The 15,933-nt window shown below is 50.8% G+C and overlaps 1 long non-coding RNA gene across 7 annotated transcripts in view; it reads right to left on the bottom strand.

Moving 5' to 3' along the window:
- The window catches only part of LOC131506299 (uncharacterized), a 31,655-nt gene that overhangs the window by 14,909 nt on the left and 813 nt on the right, over window positions 1-15,933 (bottom strand). The window contains exons 1-2 of one of the 7 annotated variants that reach the window (XR_009258840.1): window positions 15,771-15,908; window positions 7,816-7,976 (exon numbers count right to left, since the gene is read on the bottom strand). This is a non-coding gene — a long non-coding RNA (uncharacterized LOC131506299). Of the gene's footprint in view, window positions 1-7,815; window positions 7,977-10,145; window positions 10,575-12,934; window positions 14,496-15,543; window positions 15,715-15,770; window positions 15,909-15,933 lie in introns of those variants that run through there. The other 6 variants (XR_009258839.1, XR_009258838.1, XR_009258837.1 and 3 more) reach the window with 6 other exon arrangements.

Here is a 15,933-nt window from a genome sequence, read left to right as displayed (position 1 = left end):
CTGGCACCTGGTGTCAATAATCCACACTAACAGAGAATAACTCCCATTTCTCTAAGACCTTGATCTGGGGTGGTCACATGTTCACACTCACCAGAGTGACCCCACCTCTCCCAGGCCCTGCACTTGGGGTCACTCAACCATACTGACAAAGGGGGACCACCAAATTTCCAGACCTAGAGCTGCAGTGGTCGTATGTCCACACTCACCAGGGTGACTCCATGTCTCTCAGATCCTGAACCTGTGATAAAAATTCATACTGATATAGGGCTCCCCCAAATCTACCAAACACTGCAAATGGTGTTACCCACCCATGTTGACACAGGAGGACCCCCGAATCTCCCACATACTTATAGGGGGTGGTCATACATCTTCTCTCACCAGGGTGACCCCACATATCACAGATACTCCACCTGGGGTCACTCATCCATAATGACAAAGGGGGACCGCCAAATCTCCCAGACCTACAATTGTAGTCATTCACCCATAATGACATGGGGGAATGCCCAATCTCCCAGACCCTGAACCTGGGGTCACTCATCTATACGGCTTCAGAGGGACCCCCCAAATCTCCCAGATCATTAAAGTGAGTTACTCATCCATACTAACAAAGAGGGATGCCCCAAACTCCCAGAACTTGAGCTGGGGTTATCACACACCCACAATCACCAGGGTGACCCACCTCTTCCAGAGTTTTCACCTGGGGTCACTCATCCATACTGATAGGGGGACCCCCAAAATTCTCATACCCTGCACCTGGGGTCACTCATCCATACTGACACAGAAGGAACACCAAATCTCTCAGACACTGCACGTGGGATCACTCATCCATACTAACAGACAAGGACCCACAAATCTCCCAGGCTATGAGCAAGGTGGTCACACATCCACATGCACCAGTGTCACCTCACCTCTCCCCAACCCAGTAGCTGAGGTCACTCATCCATATTGACACAGGGGTACGCCAGAATGTCCCAGACTCTGCACCTGGGGTACTCATACATATTTACATATGAGTACAGCCTAATCTCCAAGACCCTGAGCTGGTGTGGTTCACACATCCACACTCACCAGGGTGAACTCACCTCTCCCAGAGCCTGCACTTGGGGTAACTCATTCATACTTACACAGGGTGACCACCAAATTTCCCAGACCCTATACCCTGTACCACTGAACCAAAGTGACACAGGAGACCCCCAAATCTCTGAGACTGTGCCCCTTGGGTCACTTATCCATAGTGACACAAAGGGAGCCACAAAATATCCCAGACACGGCATCTGGGGTCACTCATCCAGCCTAGCACAGAAGGACTCCCAAATTTCCCAGACACTGAGATGGGGTAGTCACATGTCTACACACAAGGGTGAACCCACCACTCTGCCACGGGGGTCATTCATCCATACCGACACAGGGAGATCCACAAGTATCACAGACCTTGCACCTGGGGTCACTCACTCTTTCTGACAAAGGGGGACCCCCAAATCTGCCAGACCCTGAGCTGGGGTGGTCACACATCCACACTCACCAGGGTGACCCAAACTCTCCCATTCCCTGTACCTGGAGTAAATTATTCAACTTTACACATGGGACCCCCAAATCTCCCAGACACTTTAGCTGGAGTCACTTATCCATACTGACACAAAAGGACCCCCAAATCTCACAGGCCCTGAGTAGATGTGATCACATGTCCGCACTCACCAGGGTAACCCAACGTCTCCCAGATCCTGCACCTGGTGTAACACATTTGTACTGACCCGGGGGACCCCCCAGTCTCCAAGATCCTGATTTGGGGTGCTCACACATCTACACTCACCACGGTGACCTCATCTTTCCCAGACACCGCACCTGGGGTCACTCATTCATACTGAAAGAGGAGACCCCAAAATATCACAGAACTTGAGTTGGGGTGGTCACACAGTGACACTCACCAGAGTGCCCCACCTCTCACAGACCTTGCACCTGGGATAACTCATTCATACTGACACAGGGGGACCACCAAATCTCCCAACTCTGAGCTGGGGTGGTCACACATCTAAACTCACCAGGGTGACCCCACATCTCCAGGACACTGCAACTGCAACCAATCATTTATACTTACACAGGGGATCCCCAAAACTCCCAAAACCTGTGCTAGAGTGGTAAAACGTCCACACTTAACCAAGGTGACCCCACCTCTCCCAGAATCTGCACCAAGGATCACATCCATACTGAAATGGGGGGACCCCCAAACCTCCCAGACCTACATCTAGGGTCACTCAACCATAATAACAAACAGGGAGCCTTAATCTTCCAGACCCTGATCTGGGATGTCACATGTCCACACTCACCAGGGTGACCCCCATCTTTCCTAGACCCTGTAACTCCTGTCATTCATCCATACTGAAACAGAGGGGCCTGCGTATCTCCCAGACACTCCACCTGGGGTCACTCATTAGTACTTACACAGGGGGACCCCCAAAACTGCCAGGCCCTGAGAATGGGTGGTCACACCTTCACACTCACCAGGGTGATCCCACCTTTCCCAGACTCTGCACCTGGTGTCACTCAAACATGCTGATAAAGTGGGCCTCCCGAATTTGCACACCATGAACTCAGGTGGACACACGTTCATATTCACCAGGGTGACCCCACCTCTACCAGATGCTGCACCTAGGGTCACTCATCCATACTGACACAGGGAGACCCCCAAATCTTCCAGACCCCTAGGTAGGGTGGTCACAGTTACACACACCATGGTGACCTCTACTGTACCAAGTGCCTCACCTGCGGTCACTAATTCATGCTACAACAGTGGACCCCCAAACCTCAGTAAACCTGAGCTGGAGTGGTTACACATCCACAGGCACCAGGGTGGCCCCACTTGTCCCAGAACGTGCACCTGGGGTCACTCATCTAAACTGACACAGAGGGACCCCCAATTTCCCAGATGCTTCAATTGGGATCACTCACCCATAATGACAAGGGAGACCCCCCAAGTCTCCCTGATGCTGCACCTGACTTCACTCACCCATACTGACACAGGAGGGCTCCCAAATCTCCCAGATCATGAGCTGAGGTGGTCACAGGTCCACACTTACTAGGGTGACCCAACCTCTCCCAGACACCACAACTGGGGACACTCATCCATAGTGTCACACAGGGACTCACAAATGTCTCAGACACTGCACCTGTGGTCACTAAACCATCCTGACACAGGAGGACCCCCAAATCTCCCTGACCCTGAGCTGGGGAGGTCACATGTCCACACTTACCAGAGTGACCCCATATCTCCCAGACCCTGCACGTAGGATCATTCATCCTTATTGACAGAGGGGGACCCAAGTTCCCCAGACCCTGAGCTGGGGTGATCACATGTCCACATTCACCCTGCATCTGGGACCATCACCCATACCGACACAGGGAGACCCCCAGATGTCCCAGACACTGCACCTGTGGTCACAAGTCTGCAGGAGACCCCAAAGGAAGGTGAACCCCATAGGGAGTTCAAAGCTGGAGGTGCTAACCCAGAAGGTGGGTCCAGGGCAGCTTGCAGACCCAGGGTGCCCAGGGGATGTCTGTGGAGCAGGTGCCCACCTGACGTTGTGCCCCATGTGCTCTGCTAATACCCCATGCTGTTATCCCCATGTGCAGCCCTCTATACCCCTGCAAGTTCCCATCTTTGCAGTGCTGCATTTGGGACACCTCTGCCTTGTGCACAGAGACCCCTATGCCCTGCATCCATCCCCCATGCACCAGGCCCCCACACCTCACTGTCCTCCCAGCCCCCACCATGTGCCAAGACCCCCGTGCACCTCACACCCTCACCAGGACCCATGACCACACTTGGGGTCTTAGCAAGGCTACCCAAACAAGGCAGTCTCAGTTGTGCACCCCAGACCTCAAAGCACTAAAATCTGAACATAGGCCATGGTTGTGCAACTCCCCATACTGAGGTTAAACCATGTGTCTAACCAATTCCAAGGCCTGTTCTCAATCTCCAAACTTTCAGTGCACTTTGTGAGGAAAAACTCTGTATGCCTTCACTGTTAAGATGATTTGGACTTGTGAGATGTTAGGGAATTAATGATATGAGGGTCACCTAGAGAGTCACCAACCTCCGTGACACGTGCAACTGTTGTGCTGGAGCCAGCTTCCCAGGGCTCTAGAACAGTCTCTGTTCTAACTCATGTCCACGCAGGATTTAAAGAGCTATAGAAACCCTTTGTGGTCATTTCAACTGTGATCATCAAAACGACATTTAGAGGCTAATGCACAGAGGACATGGTCAAATGTAAAGGTACCAGGATAGACAACATAGAGAACACAATCAGGACTAAATGCCCAGTGTAGACCGAACACTGGCCTACATGACACATTGTAGACAGAACACACACGTCTAAATGTCCCAGTGTAGACAGCGCTGGGCAGGTCTACATATATTCGGTGTAGACAGAGCATGGCCAGGTCTAAATATACTGAATAGAGAGAACACAATCAGGTCTACAAGTCTTGTGAAGACAGAACATAGTCAGAACTAAATGTCCCAGTGTAGACAGGACACGGTGGGCTCTCCATGTACCATGTCTGCAGAACGTGGTCAGGTAAGCGAGCCTAGCACTGCTCTCTCAAGGAGCACATGGTTCCTCTTAGATGAGCAGGGAGCTCACCGTGAGCTGGGAAGGAGGACATAAACTACACTGAGGTTCCACCCACACACACCCTCACCAGGAAAATACACAGAACCATCCCATTTTTAAACATTTCAAAGTATTACCAATGTCTCTGGCCACCTGATGGTCAGGATCCAGGGGGACGCCAGAAACTTGCAGTAGCACAGACCGGGCTCCTGCACAGAGAGGTGGCTGTGATGTGAAGTGTTCCCACCTGCTGCATGTACTGGGCACTCAGCAGGGACCGGCCCAGGCTGGCCCAGCACAGGGCACCAGGTGCTGGTGTCCATCCACCCTGGGGGCCAGGGCCTATGACTGCTTGGGGCAGCCAAAAGCATGCACACCCTGCCTCTGTGGCAGGGGCCCACGTCCACCTTCACATCAGTGCCCTTGGGACAGAGCACTGATAGACTACTTCTGTGGCGTTTGGCCACTGTGTATACACGGCTGACACTCAGGACACGCACTGTGTCGTCTTTGAAGGCAAGGACGTGAAGAGGTCATGACACAGAAGCCGCTCTGAGCAGAGAACCTGGAAATGTTTGAACTTGCCACACCTCCACAAGGCTACTGCCATGGCCATGCGTGTCACCTTGCCTGCTGTGGGCCCTGCACTCCAGGAGACTTCCAAACAGACATGTCCAGGTTCATGCTCTTTGAAAGTACAGGGTCTCCCATGAGGGAGATGGGCTGGGGGGCTGGCAAAGCCCCCACTGCTGATTCTAAAGTCGGGAGAGGGTGAGCAGGACCCCAACCTGGTGATGAGGACTGTCTGTAGAAAGAGGGCCAGTCCGAGTAGGGTCATGCTGAGTGACCCCAAGGAAGGAACTAAGTTCAGGGACATGGAGACCAGAAGCACAGCAGGGGTGTCTTCCATACAACAAGCCTGGGCTCTCCAACCCACCAAGCTTGTGGCTTAAAGTGAACCCATGCACAGGACAGCTAAATGTAACATGGTCCTTAGTTGGACTCTGAATGGGACAAAAAGAAAGTGTGAAGGGCATTCCTGAGACAGGCATGGCAATCCACACAGATTCTTCACTGGGATGTTGTCTTCCAGTCACTTCAAGTTCCGGAGAGCAATGACTGTAGCACGGTCACACAGGAGCAATCCCAATGACGCATGAGGGCCCACTGCAGTTTGCAGCCACCTTGCAAGTGGTTCCGGTAAACACGCATGCACACGCATGCAGAGAATAAAGTGAATGCGGCAAAGCATTGATTGCTGAATGCAGGTGAAGTTTTTGAATTCTACCTTTTCCTGTTTGATGGTTTTCAAAATAAAAAGTTAAGGGGCACCTGGGTGGCTCAGTCAGTTAAGCATCTGACTTCAGCTCAGGTCATGATCTAATGGTTCGTGGGTCTGAGTCCCACATTGGGCTCTGTGCTGATAGCTCAGAGCCTAGAGCCTGCTTTAGATCCTGTGTCTCCCTCTCTCTCAAAAAAAAAAAAAAAAAATTAAAAAAAATTTTTTTAATTAAAAAATAAAAAGTTAAAGACAAAAGTTAATGGTAAAAGACCTGATTCACAGGACTTTCTGAAGATATTCAAATATTTTAAGATATGAGAAATTAATGTAGATAATACATCTGCCCATCAATAGATGAGTGGATCAGCTAACTGTGGTCCATCCAGACAATGCAAGAATACTCAGTGTTGAGAAGGAAGGATATTCTGACACCTGCTACAACATGGATGAGCCTTGAGGACATGATGCTGAATGAAAGAAGGCAGCCCCAAAACGAACAAATACTGTATGATTCCACTCATAGGAGGTCCCATGAGTAGACAGGTCCATAGAGACAAGATGGTGGACGCCAGTGGCTGGAGATGAGATGACTATTTAATAGGGACAGAGTTTCAGTTTTACAAAACCGGAAAAAAGTTCTGGAGATGATGGTGGGGACAGCTGCATAAGAATGTGAATGTGTTTCATGCCACTGAATAGTACACTTAAAAATGATTAAAATGACACATTCTTTTTAAAAAAATGTTTAATGTCTATTTATTTGTGAGAGAGAAACAGAGTGCAAGCTGTCAGCACAGAGCCCAACGCAGGGCTCGAACTCATGAACCATGAGATCATGACCTGAGCCGAAGTCGGACGCTTAACCAACTGAGCCACTGACGCTCCCCTAAAATGGTACATTCTTTGTTATGTTTATTTTACCACATTAAAAAAAAATAGAACTACCCTATGATCAGGCAATTGCACAATTAGGTATTTTACCCAAAGGATACAAAATTACAGACTCAAAGGGATACATGCACCCTGATGTTTATAGCAGTATTCTTAACAATGACCAAGAGATGGAAAGAGCCCAAATGTCTATTGACTGATGAATGGATGAAGAAGATGTGGTATATATATACAATGGAATGTTACTCGGTGATCAAAAAGAACAAAATCTTGCCATCTGCAACAACATGGATGGAACTAAAGTGTATGATGCTAACTGAAGTAAGTCAATCAGAGAAAGACAAGTACCACATGATTTTACTCATATGTGGAATTTAATAAAACAGATGAACATATGTGGGGGAGAGAACAGAGGGAAACAAACCACAAGAGACTCTTTAACGACAGAGAACAAACTGAAGGTTGATGGAGGAAGATGGGTGAGATGGGTTATGGGCATTAAGGAAGACACTTGTGGGGCACCTGGGTGGCTCAGTCGGTTAGGTGGCTGACCTCAGCTTGGGTCATGATCTCATGTTCGTAAGTTTGAGCCTGGAGTCAGGCTCTGTGCTGACAGCTCAGAACATGGAGCCTGCTTCAGCCTCTGTGTCTCCCTCTCTCTCTGCCCCTCCCCCATTCACACCCTGTCTCTCTGTTGTCTCTCAAAGATGAATAAACGTTAAAAAAATTAAAAAAAAAAAAAAAAAAGGAGGACACTTGTGATGAGCACTGGGTGTCACATGTAAGTGATGAATCACTGAATTCTACTCCTGAAACCAATATTGTTATCTAAAACGCAAATTTAAAAAAGAAAAAAAGAAAACAATTCGGCATTACATAGTAAAGTAAAACATGCACATACTCTGACCTTCAGTTATACACAAACACAAGAACACACACACTAGGACACACAAACACGGACATTCTCAGTACAAAGAGACAAAATCTGGAACCAATCTGAATGCCATCAGAAACACAATGGAGGGGTACCTGGGGGGGCTCAGTCCTTTGGGCATCTGACTCTCAATTTCGGCTCAGGTCATGATCCCAGGGTGGTGGCATCAAGCCCCGTGTCAGGCTCCGTGCTGAGTGTGCAGCCTGCTTGGGATTCTCTTTCCCTCTGTCTCTCTCCCAGTTCATGCACACTCACTCTGTAAAAAAAAACAAACCAGAAGCAGAACAGAGACATGAATTAAGCACATGCCTGTGATGGAATATTCCACAGCAATAAAATAAATTTTAACTTCACATTAAAATTCATAAAAGTTATTTTATTTTATTTTATTTAACGTTTATTTATTTATTTTTGAGACAGAGAGAGACAGAGCATGAACGGGGGAGGGTCAGAGAAAGAGAGGGAGACACAGAATCCGAAAGAGGCTCCAGGATCCAAGCTGTCGGCACAGAGCCCAACGCGGGGCTCAAACTCACAGACCATGAGATCGTGACCTGAGCCAAAGTCAGATGCTCAATCGACTGAGCCACCCAGGTACCCCACAAAAGTTAATTTAAAGATTGTATCTACGTAGAAGAATGTCACAGACACAATACTGAGCCAATGGCAAGGATAAATCAGACTGCACTAGTACCTCCCACACGCACAGGTGAAACCAGGCAGAGCTGGGTTTCTTATTTATGGGTGCATATGTGGGGCATGCCACAAGCACCACAATACTGTCACCACCAAGTTCAGGGCAATAGTTATCTCATGGCAGGGAGGAGCTTAAGAGGGCCGTGCACCTCTGGGCACTTACCATCTATGCTCTATTTCTTGATCTGGATGACGGCTCCATAATTACAATTTTATGATTATATTTCCCACATATACAACATAATTTCTAACATATAAGGTTATTCTGTGAAATCATAATGCCTTGGCTGCTTCAACCCTCAAGTATGTCAGCAAATGCCCCATACTTGGGGGTACAGGACAATGATGCTGAGAAGGAAGCTCCTGTGACCTCAGGCCATGGGCTCCTGGACTCCGTGGAGCCCACCACGCCTGGTCAAACTTCTCGGTTGTTTTGTGCATCACACTTTTTGCCTTGGCTGCTCTAAGTTCGGCTGCCACCATCCCTGGGAGGGAAAGAAGAAATGTACCCAAGAAAGAAGGGCTGTTCAAGCCGCCTCACCTTCTCCTGGGGGGCGATACCTTGTCTGTAAGGGAGGACAGCAAGTCCACAGAATCCAGCCTTGCTGGCTGAGGTCTAAACACGCTGTGGCCCCACGTGTTTCATGTTGCAGGGATTTTGTAAAGACCTTCAGCGGTCCGGGCAGGTTCTGCCACATTCTCAACTCCTGTGACAGATTCTGGACGTGCAGCTGGAATCCCCTAGCTGTTGCTGCCTGACAACAACTTTATTGAGATATAATTCACATACCATACAACCAACTCACTTAAAATATAAACCTCAGGGGCACTTGGCTGGCTCAGTTGGTAGGGCGTGCAACCCTTGATCTCAGGTTGTGAGTTCGAGCCCCATGCTGGGTGTACAGATTACTTAAAAAAAATCTTAAAAAAATAATAAAATATTAAAAATAAACTGTAAACCTCAGTGTTGTTTTGTAGAGTCACAGAGTGGTACAACCATCGCCACAGTCCAAATCCCCATTATCCTACCCTTAGGTGGCCACCTCTCATTCCCCAGCCCCCAGGGACCACTAGGGTGCTTTCCATCTGTGGACCTGCCTGTCCTGGACGTTTCGTGGCCTTTTAGGTCTGGTTTCTCTCACTGAGCACATGTGTCCACCCTACTCCTATTCATAGCTGAATACTATGCACCCTCTCTGCTTTCAATTTAGTAAGTAAGGAGAACTCCCAGCTCCCATTCCACATGGATGGAAGTGTACTTTCCATCATCCTGGCAGAAACACTTGGCACTATTACTGGGCCCCTGGAGGCCCCTGTGTGGAGGCTGAAAGCCCAGATCCGTTTGGCCCCAAGTCCTGTGCAGACCGGAGCCCTGGGAGGAAGGCTGTGATGGCCGAGCCAAGTGTAGATATGCAGCACCCTAGTTTCCCAGGAAACCAGTAGGCTGGTCAGCAGGCTGTGGGAGCTGCTCCACGGCCGCTGTACATGGACATGGAACTGTCAGGGACCACAGCGCTGCCCTCCACTGAGGCCCACCCACAACTCCCAGCTGTGAAAGTGCTGAGGCTCCAGAAGAGGGTCCTTCTGGATTCTTCCAGCTTCTGGGGACTCCAGGTATTCTTTGGCTGTGTCCCTTCCATCACTGTCTTTAAATGGCTTTTCCTCTTCCTACAAGGACATAAGTCATGCAGGATTAGGGCCACTCTAATGACTCCTATTACCTACTTACATCTGCAAAGGTCCTACTCCTGAATGAGATCACATCCTGGGGTCCTAGGGTGGACCTCTGGGGGCAAAATTTACTTCACTCTGAAATAACAGATATCGTTTCTCAGAAAAGAAACATGTTCTCCTGCTCAAACCTGCCCCTAAAAAAGGTCCTTACCTGCCCGGTCTCTTCAAATCCCCCCTGGGCAAGATAGTGAGGCCCAGTAGGCCCACCTGTGAAGGACACCCAGAAGTCTGCTAATTTCCCCTTGGCCTGTTGGGCTTGGTCAGTTTGCCTAGACCTGTACATCCCAGGGTCCAGAGAGCTTTCTCTCCCAAATTCTTTCTGATGTGGCAGCTTGAAACTGGCCAGACAGACTCCTCTTGCACTGCACACTTGGCTGGCCCCAGGGCTTCCAGGGGTCTGTGTTTGGTGGGTCCCCCAGACAAGCCTGCCTGAGGCCTCTGGGGCCTCAAGGGGCTCTCACACCACCTGAACACCCTCCAGGGCAGAAGATACCCCCCTACAAAATGTTTATGAGCCAACAGTCAGTACCCACGCAACTGGCTGCCTCCCTGATGGGGCTCTGGGCTTACCAGGAATCCGGGTTCCCAGGCCCAGACAGACCGGCCCTGTCTGGCTAAGGCAGTCCACGCTCCACTGGCTTTACCTTTGGGAGGAAAAGTATGCTCACCTATGGAGCACAAAGCTGGGAATCAGGCAGAGGACTTGGACAGCCAAAGGTCTACCCACAACACCCAATCTCTCCACACACTTGCCTCTGCCGGTCCCTGGCTGCCTGCACCTGCACATCTCATCACGCACACTAGCCACCCTTTCACCTGTTTTGAGGAAGCCGGATCTCTGCCTGTGGAGCTCTGCCCACACCCAAAGCACCCACATAGCCTCCTGGGCAGCAGGATCCCAACCCTGAGGTCACAATACTGAGCCAACCCTCAGAAGTTTCCAGAGGTGGCAGTCAGTCCCCATGTAGCCTGTCTGCCTGCCAAATGGAGTCCCCAGCTTCACCAGCAATCAAGGTCCCCAAGGGTCTTCTGTGGAAGCATACCCCAGCCAGCTGGTGTATTGATAAGGCAGTGCAATTGCTTATAGCTTGGCCTCCAGGGGAGGAGATATGTACGTCCATGTCAGCTAAGGCTTCCAGTGAGACTGGTATCAGGGGCACCTGTGACCTGGCCTCTTCCCTGTCAAGTCAGCCCAGATTCCTCCAGCTCTGCTTCAGGGGTGACACATGCAATTGTCTAGGATGTGGCTTGGATTCCGCAGATGCCACGAGCCACTGAGAGCTTGGTCCCAGGCCTAGGCTCTGCTTACGGCTGTTTCTTTAAGGTCCAGGCCATGTGGGTCCTGTGGCAGCCATGTAGCGGCCATGTGTGCTCAGCCCCCATCACTGGCCTCCAAGGCCACCCTGCTGGTCAGGGCCATGCTGGGCTGTTGGGATCAGACTGGCACCCTAGAAGCCTGCTCTGGGGCTGGGGCTGTGGTCTCCCAACTCAGGTCCAGGCTTCCCCTCAGGCCTGAGCAGCCTCTGCATGTATAGCCAGCCCTCGTCATTTACCTGCCCTACCAACTCTTTCAGCTGAGCCCCTCCGGGAATGTTGGGCTTGGGCCTGTGTCCCAAACTGCACCATCCGAGGGTGGAGAGGGGTTACTCCTTGAAATTCTTCCAAAGGCAGCAGCTTCAGGCTGGCACAGACAGACCCTTCTGGAACTGGGGGCTTCGTGGGTCCCAAGGCTTCTCACACAACCAGTGCTCCCTGGGGTCTGTCTTGAGGTCAGAGGGGTCAATCCACAGCCTGCTCCAGGGCCCAGACTCTCCCTCCCTCCTATTCGTCTTTTCAGCTCCACACAGTCCCTCAGGCCTGGGCCTCCTATTCATGCCCTGTCAGACATCTCTCATCGTGGGTCCCCGATGATCAGGCTCAGCCTGAGGGTGCACAGTCAAGCCCCTCACTACCACCTTGCTTTTGTCTGCTGGTAACCTCATGGGCTGTTGGGCTCAGTTTGGTGCCCCAAACCTACGTACCACCATGGTCCAGACTGGTTACTCCCTGAAATGCTTTCAAAGGTGGCAGCTTGAAACTGGCCATACACAGAGCCCTTTCGGACTGGATGCCTGATTGGGCCCAAAGATCCTCTAACACCCGTGGCTCCCAGGGGTCTGTTTGTAGGGTCCCTGAGAACATCCCACACCCCCCAACCTGAACAGAGCTGCCTAGATTCCTCCACCTGTGCCCTCAGGGAAAATATGCTCAGTGGTTCTGATGAGTGATTTAAATGAGGCAGCTTTCGGGGCGCCTGGGTGGCGCAGTCGGTTAAGCGTCCGACTTCAGCCAGGTCACGATCTCGCGGTCCGTGAGTTCGAGCCCCGCGTCAGGCTCTGGGCTGATGGCTCGGAGCCTGGAGCCTGTTTCCAATTCTGTGTCTCCCTCTCTCTCTGCCCCTCCCCCGTTCATGCTCTGTCTCTCTCTGTCCCAAAAATAAATAAAAAACGTTGAAAAAAAAAAAATTTAAATGAGGCAGCTTTCTCCTCCTAATGGGCCAACTTCAACAGCTGGCTCACATTGCTGGCTTTGCTGGGTTTTGTGCTCGTGGATGCACGGTACAGCCCTTCTTCGACCGCTTGAGGTCAGTGGGGCCAGTTAAGACCCTCCAGGCCACTGGAGCCATGATTCGCTCTGGAACCACCCCAATAGCCACCAGGGCAGAGAGCCCTCCTACCCCAGAGTGCTTCTTCGGAGGCAGTCCGTACTTCAACTCAGTGGCTACTAATGGGGTCACTGGCTTACCAAGAATCAAGTCTCCCAGGTGTCATAGTGAAGAATACCTTGCAGCCACATAGTCCTGCACAGAAAAGGCAGTCCACACATTTTTAGCAATACATTCTGGAACGAAATGCATGCATTTTTCTAACACAGAAATATGAATTCGGGAGATTTGGGGGCCGATACTGAAAAACTTCCACAACACTAACAGTCCACGTCTATCTGTCCAATCCCCAGGTAGAGGGAGCCCACACACTGAAAATCTTTCTGAGGCGGCAACCTTCAACTGGCCACAGTCACTCACCCTTTAGACAGGATACTCGATAGGTTCTAGGTTCGCTGCCAGGGATGTTCCAGGCCTATGAAGGTCTGGCCTAACCTGTTCACCTGCACAGCCTGCAGGGTGACGGGCGGGCACTCTGAATGGCTTTCTGAGGCTTCATCGGATACTGTCAGTCCTTTTGGGGACTGGCTGCCTCTGAGGGGTCCGGGGCTTCTTCAGCAGTCAAGGTCTCCCAGGTGTCTCTCTTTGCTGGGCTCCTCAAAGTGTCATTTGACCAGAAGGAGCAAATGTCCCTTCTCTTCTGAGCTGAATGATTCAGTCACTCATATTTCTAGCCAGAAAACTTCCTTAAGCCTTATATCATCAATTAGTATAATGCCAAAGTAAAACAACCAACCCACCAACTCCAATCTCTCTAGGTTATTCCTACCTAAAGAACAGTACCGGCCACCTTCAACAACTGGAATACGAGTCAGGACCCTCAATCTAAATTGAGGAGGTTGGGATATCATGAGAACTCACTTGATAAGCCCATGAGGTGCAGAGAAGTTAGAAGGGCACAAAAGGCCTGGGTTGGAATCAAGCGCTGTACCCTGCTGACTACAAGAAATGTGGATGCAAAGTGAACACACCGATTAGAATCTCTAGAAGAAAGAGTTTTATTCCAGCCCAAGTTAGGACAGCTACCCGGGAAACACACTCTTCACAGGGAAGAAAGAGCTCCAGAGAATGAACAGTTTTTACAGGTTTATACACTTTTTACATCTTATACAAGGTCAACAGATTAAAGATGAACACATAGATAGGAATCACAAGTTTTATCGTAATGGAATGCAGGGAGTAGGAAGTGTTGATCCATATCGCAAGGACAAGAAGGTTTTCCTTTAGGCTTTAGGCCATGTTCGCAAAGCAGATGTACAGGCCATGTGTGGTGGAATCAGCGTTGGGGTTTGAATAAGTTTATGTACAGTTATGCTGACCTAGAAAGAAATCTAAAATGGTTTCCTTTGTATATTAGCCCTTTAGAAAGTTTTCGTCTCATCAGTACGATGATACCTTTCGCATACCAGATTTAATTCCTGCCTCCAGGGAGAAAGAGGAGGGTCTGAGTATCCTAGCATAGCCTGTCTCCCAAGTAATTCTTATTTAAGGAGCACCTGGGTGGCTCAGTCAGTTGAGCATCCAACTCTTGATTTCAGCTCAGGTCATGATCTCACCATTCATGAGCTTGAGCCCTGCATCAGGCTCTGTGCTGACAGCATGGAGCCAGTTTGGATTTCTCCCTCTCTCCCTCCCTCTCTCTCTCTCTTTCTCTCTGCCCCTCCCCTGCTCGCACTCTCTCTCAAAATAAATAAACTTTTAAAAAAGGGATTTTTACTTAAAATAATCAATATGTCATTGTGGTACATTTTGGAGCAGGCTGCCCCTAGCCCCCACAATATCTGGCCAGATCCCGTATCCTCCACTAACCCACAGCTGATGTATGATCGCCCTGGACGATCTTCAGCAAGAAACCTATTAGTCATTGTTGTCACAATCCCCCTTAACCCTCATATTTCATCTTATTTATTTTCTACCCACTGACGCCCTGCCTTTGCTCCTTAGCTACACCGCCAGGCTGTATTCAGAATTGAGTCCAATTTCCCCCTCTGCACTACAAAATCCCACTGTGGAGATAGCCCCGCTGCCTGAAAAAAGTATCCGTAACTGTGCTTTAACAAACGTCATTGTTTTTTTTCTTTTTTTTTTTTTTCAACGTTTTTTATTTATTTTTGGGACAGAGAGAGACAGAGCATGAACGGGGGAGGGGCAGAGAGAGAGGGAGACACAGAATCGGAAACAGGCTCCAGGCTCCGAGCCATCGGCCCAGAGCCTGACGCGGGGCTCGAACTCACGGACCGCGAGATCGTGACCTGGCTGAAGTCGGACGCTTAACCGACTGCGCCACCCAGGCGCCCCTGATTTTTTTCTTAAACAATTACACACTTTGAGATAGCTCTGGGAGTCTCCCCGGGAAAACGTGAAGCTGCAACACCGACGACTTAACGACCCAAAGCGATTCTCGGTGGCACCCACGCTTCTCCCCAAATCCTGGACACTCAGCCTCCCGCTGAGCACCCCCTGCTCTGGGCCACGTCCCGCCTCTCCCGCCGGCTCTCCGCCAACAGCACAGACCCCGACTGTCCTGATCGGCCCACTAACTAGCGCCAAGCGCGGCCGCCGGGGTCCCGCGACACCCGTGCCTCCAGCCCGGCGTGTCCAGTCAACCGGGGCTGTGCACAAACCTGTCACCCTAGCGCGGACATACTGGCGCGTACAGTCTAAGAGGCCTCGGGGCTCTAAGTCTCACCTGGAACTGCCCGAAACAGTCACTGCAGGCAGCCGGCTTCTCGGACACCAAACACCCCCAAACTCACCTGAACACGCAGCCCGCGTCCTGTGGGACGTTAAGGAGCAGGACCGGAAAGGCGGGAGGGAGGGGGACGCGACCACACCACAACCCGGCCCCGCCCCACCCTCGCCACGTCCAACACCGACCCCGCCCCTCCGGAGACGCACCCTCCCTGTTCACCCTACCTAGGACCCGAACCACGCGGCCAGGTCCTGCACCGAACCCGCCCCACCGCTTACGTCTCCTTCTGGTCTTTGCTCATCCTCCCTACACGGGCCCCACCCCTCCGCTTGTGCCCCTTTCGGTCTCAGTTCAACCTCACTAGGCCCCGCCTCAGGCTGGCCACGT

The sequence above is a fragment of the Neofelis nebulosa genome, chromosome 3 (assembly GCF_028018385.1).
Source record: "Neofelis nebulosa isolate mNeoNeb1 chromosome 3, mNeoNeb1.pri, whole genome shotgun sequence".
Taxonomy (NCBI): domain Eukaryota; kingdom Metazoa; phylum Chordata; class Mammalia; order Carnivora; family Felidae; genus Neofelis; species Neofelis nebulosa.
The sequence above is the reverse complement of the archived record's forward strand: the minus strand, read 5'-3'. Positions and strand labels throughout refer to the sequence as shown.